Raw genomic sequence first — 6,323 nt, 5'->3', positions numbered from 1 at the left:
TGCCCATCTTTTTTTAAATTAATGTTCACTTACTTATTTTGAGAGAGAGTGCAGGAGCGCAGGGGAGGGGCAGAGAAAGAGGAAGAGAGAACTTCAAGTAGACTCCATGCTGTGAGCACAGAACCCCATGCAGGGCCCCATCTCACAAACCCTGAGATATGACCTGAGCTAAAATCAAAAGACGGATGCTTTACTGACTAATCCACCGAGGCTGCCCCCCCTTTTTTTTAAGTAGGCACCACACCCAGTATGGAACCCAACACAGGGCTTGAACTCACGATCCTGAGATCAAGACCTGAGCTAAGACCAGAGTCGAATGCTTAACCAACCCAGGCACCCGAATGCTGCCCATATGCCCATCATTAGACACCATAGTGGCAGTTACTAGACAACTGCCCTATGGCCATCGAACTCACTGTGTGACCTAGACAAGTCACTTAGCCTAGTCACAAGCACCAAGGACACTTCATCTTTAATGAAGAGGACAGTCCTAGTTTCCAATATTATCATAGCTAGTGAAATTGACATTAGAAAAACCCACTTGTCAATAACAATGGCAGTATGAAAGCCTGTGTACTTACCATCAGAAGCATGACAAATCCAGGTGGTTCAATGATGGCTCTGATGCAAAACAAATGATTAAATAGCCCTTTAAACATTATCCCATTGTCCAATATGTCATAATCTGGATTTGCTCAGGCTTTTTGGAGACTATTCCTCACACTTCATAAGAACAAAGGACAAATGCCAAAGAGTAAGTAACCAGACATATTTGTCAGTAAGTTGACAGTTTTGGGATTTCAAATGCCATCAGTGAGATCTCTCAAGCAACATTGGTCCGTGCCAGTTCTCAGATGGACTCCTGTGCCAGTGGCCTAATCAACCCATCCAGGTAAGATCCTTTTACAGACTTTCAAAACCAAGTGAAGTGCCTTTATTTTTACATTATCTAATAGCCTCTCCTTTGCCAAAACTTGACCTGCCCTTGGGTACGCATAGCTGAAAAGATACAATTTTTACAGTCTAAGAAGTCAGTTTAGTAAGGAAAAGAAATTACTAGACTATATAATTACTACAATGATGGAACATAAAAGGGGGAACTTAGCAAGTGTGGATGGGTCAAAGCTAAGGAGGAATGAGGGGAATGTTCTTGAGCTATACCAAACAAAACATTGAAACTCACCATTTTGACACTCAGGATCTCAGAGCTACAATGATGATTTCGACCAGTTCCCACTTGGACAGGGTTTATTTATTCTAATAATTTCAAGCAACTCGGGGTGCCCAGGTGGCCCAGTCGGTTGAGCGTTCCACTCTTGATTTCAGCTCAGGTCATGATCTCATGGTCCGTGGGATTGAGCCCTGCATTGGACTCTGTGCTGGTGGTACGGAGCCTGCTTGGGATTCTGTCTCTCCCTCTCTCTGCCCCTCAGCTGCTCCCTCTCAAAATAAATAATACTAATTTTGAGCCACTGTAAATCTTTCCATTTTAACAAGGTCGTTTAGAGTTTCACAGATAAAGTTTCCAAAAATGGGCCTGTTTTGACATGTGGACCATCACATACATATACACACTTCTCGGTCATGGCAGCAAAGTGAGAACAGAGTTCGTTAGCTAGATCAGAATGTGTCAGTGAAGCCGCCCCACTACGTCTGCTTTAACAGAATAACAGCTCCCTGCCTACATTTGTTCATTTGTATTAAGGATTAAATAATTCCAACTATCTCTTGTAAATTGCAGGGGTATGCCTGGTTGTCATGCATGGGAATCTTTACTACCCCCAAATTGCACAATTGTGTTTCTTCTCGTTTTGTTTTTGCCACATTGATGATATCATGTAGTACTTGAAATAGAGGTGGAGTCTGTCACTCTGCCAGCTGGCAATTTAAGAGTTAAATGATGTAGGGGCGCCCTAGGTGGCTCAGTTGGTTGGGCGACTGACTCTTGATCTTGGCTCGGGTCATGATCCCAGGTTCGTGGGATTGAGCCCCATGTCAGTGTGGAGCTGAGTGTGCTGACTGTGGAGCCTGCTTGAGATTCTGTCTCTCTCTCCCTCTGCCCTCTCCCCTGCTCATGTTCTCTCTCTCTCTCTCTCTCTCTCTCTCTCGCGCGCGCGCGCTAAGATAAAAAATAAATAAAATTTAAGTGACGCATTAAGAAATCAAGTTTTTAAATCATAAGATTTGTGTTTGTCATATTTCCTAGCTGGTGTTATTTATTTAGAGTTTTCCTGTTCCTGGGTAATTTCATCTTGCCTTCTGATGTTTGCAGTGACTCAAGTCCTTTTTCTCCTTTTCAGATAATCTCCTTCTATTCATGCCATGTGTTCTAGTTTTCCTTATTGCTTCATCTAATTTCTAAGTAAATCATAGCATACACAATATGAGTTGTTCACAGTCACTAAACCAATATCCTCAAATGTATTTTGATTTTCTCAGTTCCCAAAATCTGCCTTTGCATGTGTGTGATTTAGGTATAGAACTCTTCTACAAACTCCTCTGTCTCATGCACTTGACTGCACTTCTCTGGTCATCTACCACACTGCACTGGCATTCTGAGTCATCTGGGGTTAGGCACCCTCCCTGCTATTAACTGTGTAATATTTAAATTGCACTTACCAGTCTTCTTTTGAATTCAAACACCACGTGAATTAAACTGACGGTAGTTGCTTTCAACCTGTAATTCCTGATTGCCACAGGTAGTTGCCAACTCTTGAAACTAACAGGTTTGACTAGAAGCCGACAGTTCTTAACTCTCACAGAACTTAATATTTTACACTTATATAAATTAAGAAGGCAAGATCGTACCTTATCAGTCAGGACTCTTTGTTCATCGATAACACAGTATCTCAATTTAAACAAAAAGTATTTGCACCATACCTCAGAGAATAAATTAGATTCCTCTTGGTGCCAAGCAGGGGGAAAGAAGGAAAATTTTACTGCAAAGAGATTACCAACCACTTCTAAGGGATTTACCAGACAACTGCTGGTATAAATTACAGAGATAAGGCTCATCTGTAGATGAGAAGCCAGGACATTTTGCCTAATGGCAAGTGGGGTAATCTAACCCTGAACTTTCAACTTGGGCATATGAAAAATCGAGCATCCCTAAAAGCTGTCCAGAGATTTGAGCTCATCAGTATTCATCCAACCAGCTTGGTGGAAATGATAGAAGAGAAAAATTTTAGAGCCAAGGAATTTTTTGACAAAGCCTCAGAATCTGCCCGAGAATCACAGAAGGTTGGATTGAGAAGGTACCTTACAGATCATTTCATCAACCACCCTTATTTGACTGAGAAAACCGGAGGCCACAGAAAACCGGAGACTCACTTACAGTCTTGCAGTCCTGGTTAGTGGCAGATTCAGAACTAGATCTGGGTGATCCCGACCCCATTTCAGTAGGCTTACAGCTAGTAGACCAGAACATTTGGACCCTCTTCCAGAACATAGCCTATAGCCAGCTACTGAATATTTCTCTAAAAATTGGGCAAACAGGCTGAAATATTTTGAAAAGAAAACACTGATTTATAAAGTGGGAAGAAATTCCTGTACAGACTCGCTAACTGGAAGCAAGTCATTGGCTTCCGCAAGACTGAAGGAGAGTCTTAGTCATGAGGTTAAAGTTCAAAACTGATTGTGTCTCCAGCCTGAGAGCTGACAACCTTTTTTAGAAGCAGTACACTGAAATTAGAACCGAAGAAAGCAGTTTACAGAAACTTGAATTCAGGGCTATCTCACAACACTGGGAGTTATTTTGTAATTGTTTGCATTTAATGAAGTATCGGGCATACAAAAAAGAATAGAAACTGTGATGAATTTCTCGTGTTGCCTCACCTGACCCCATTTCTACCTCTCCCTCCTGAATTTGGCACTTAGATATTCATACCTGTTCTTGTGTTTTTCCTATATATGAACATATCCATAAGTGATACTAATCCTAACATCCGTAAGTATTATTTTCATATTTTAAGTTTTATATAAATGCTATCATATTGTATATATCTTTCTGCAACTCACCCCCCCTTCTCAACACTGTGTTTTTGAGATATATCTTATGGATAAATAGGATAGCTGGAGTGTTAGGTTATTTTAACTACTCTATGGTATTCTACTATATGAACGTTTTGACATTTCTCTAATCTCCTATTAATGGACATCTAGTGCATTTGCAGGATTTTAGATTTGTTTTATTTGCTGGGGGTTTTTTAAATTTTTTTTTAACATTTATTTTTGAGACAGAGAGAGACAGAGCATGAACAGGGGAGGGTCAGAGAGAGAGGGAGACACAGAATCTGAAACGGGCCCCAGGCTCTGAGCTGTCAGCACAGAGCCCGTCGTGGGACTTGAACTCGTGGACTGCGAGATCATGACCTGAGCCGAAGTCGGACGCTTTACCTACTGAGCCACCCAGGCGCCTCATGGTTTGTTTTTTTTTTAACCTTGCTATATAAACATTTTTATAAACCCCTCTGTTGATGCTTATATGCAAGAGTTTCTCTAGTGACATTTACGAGGTCTTACCAAATGCATGTCCTCAACCTGACAGACATATCTCAAAAATAACCAGCAGACTATGAGCATGTCCAATACTCGCACTATGTATTTTCAGAGTTTTTAATGTTTTATGAATTTTTAAGAGTCTCAAGTGGTATTTCCTTAATGGTGTTAAGTTGTTTCCCGGATTCCTCATGGGGCTGAGCGTCTTTCCACGTGTTCACTGGTGATTTGGGTCTCCTTTTCTGCCTGAACCACTTTTCAGACGAGCTTTGTCTTTTTGTTATTGATTTTTAGAAATTCTTCCATAGTCAAGATATAAATCTTTCATGGTTATATGCAGCCAATTTCTTCTCTCCATCTGGAATTTGATTTTTTACTTTTTTATCATGGTATCTTTTTATGAGCAGGTTTATCAATCCTTTCTTTTTGGTGTAGACTTACTGTTTTGTTGTTTGTTTGTTTGTTTGTTTTGTTTTTAGAGAGAGAGAGCGAGAGCACAAGCCAGGAAGAGAGGCAGAGAGGGAAAGAGAGAGACTCTCCCCTCAGTGTGGAGCCTGACGCAGGGCTCAATCCCACGACTCTGGGATCATGACCTAAGCAGAAATCAAGAGTCGGACATTTAACTGACTGAGCCATCCAGGTGTCCCGATTGTTTTTTCTTCTAAAAACAAATCTGTCCCCATCCTAAGGTCTTAAAGATATTCTCCTTTGGTTCCCTCTAGTTTTTTTTAAGTGTGGGTGGGGTTTTTTGCTTGGTTGGTTGGTTTTACAACCTCAGGCCTTTTATACACGTAGAATTTACTTTGTGTTTTTTGGATATGTTTTTGTTTTTAAGTAAACTCCACACCCAGTGTAGGGTTTGAACTCATAACCCTGAGATCAACCTTCACATGCTCTATCAACTGAGCCGGCCAGGCACCCCTCACATAGAATTTACTTTTATATGTGGTGTGAGGTAGGAAACTAATTTTATTTTTTCCCAAATTGACAACCAATTGTTTTGAAACCTTTTATTGACAATACTATCCTTTTCCCAAAGGTGGGTAACGCTACTTTTGATACACATTCTGGATTCTCTTTTCGTTCTGTTAGGTTATTCTTTCATCCCTGTGCCTTAATGCACATCTTAATTACTATACCTTGTTGCTAAGTTACATCGTCTGGAAAATAAACCCCCACCGTCAAGTAAACACAGTGGCAGCTACCAGTATTTGAGCCATCTCTCTGGAACCCTCCCCCCCCCCCCAAAGAGGATACATACTGCAAGAAGGAAAACCCAGGAAGAGGCAGTGGGGTAGTGGGGCCTGCCACTGGGTAGTGAGTGGCAAAGTTGGAACCCTGAACTGGAGATTGATATCCTGTACCAAGAGACCATGCTCTGTGGAGACCTGTGGGGCACTTCAGCAGCACACATAGCAAAACCAGAACGATACAGAGATTAGCACAGCCCCTGCACAAGTATGACACACACGTGTCACAGAGCTCACACGTGTGTCCCATGACAGATCCGCACTTTGGATAACTGCCCACAGAAGGCCTTGTGGTCGGTCAGCGTTACTAAGTACAGCAACAGCAACCGACAGAGAATTCCAGTTGCTCCTAGTGAAGTAAAAAGACATTTGTTGTGAAAATTAAGTAGAAAGCAATTCCATTTATAATAGCATCAAGAATAAAATACTTAAGGGGAGCCTGGCTGGCTCAGTCTGTTGAGCATCCGACTCTGGCTCAGGTCATGATCTCGCAGTTGACGAATTCGAGCCCCGCGTCGGGCTCTGTGCTGACAGCTCAGAGCCTGGACCCTGCTTCAGATTCTGTGTCTCCCTCTC

General features: G+C 41.8%; 1 pseudogene; it reads left to right on the top strand.

Moving 5' to 3' along the window:
• The first annotated feature begins 5,892 nt into the window (after positions 1 to 5,892).
• On the top strand, positions 5,893 to 5,992 carry LOC111562109 (annotated as a pseudogene).
• Positions 5,993 to 6,323: the final 331 nt, after the last annotated feature.

This window comes from Felis catus, chromosome C1 (genome assembly GCF_018350175.1).
Source record: "Felis catus isolate Fca126 chromosome C1, F.catus_Fca126_mat1.0, whole genome shotgun sequence".
Classification (NCBI taxonomy): domain Eukaryota; kingdom Metazoa; phylum Chordata; class Mammalia; order Carnivora; family Felidae; genus Felis; species Felis catus.
The sequence above is the reverse complement of the archived record's forward strand: the minus strand, read 5'-3'. Positions and strand labels throughout refer to the sequence as shown.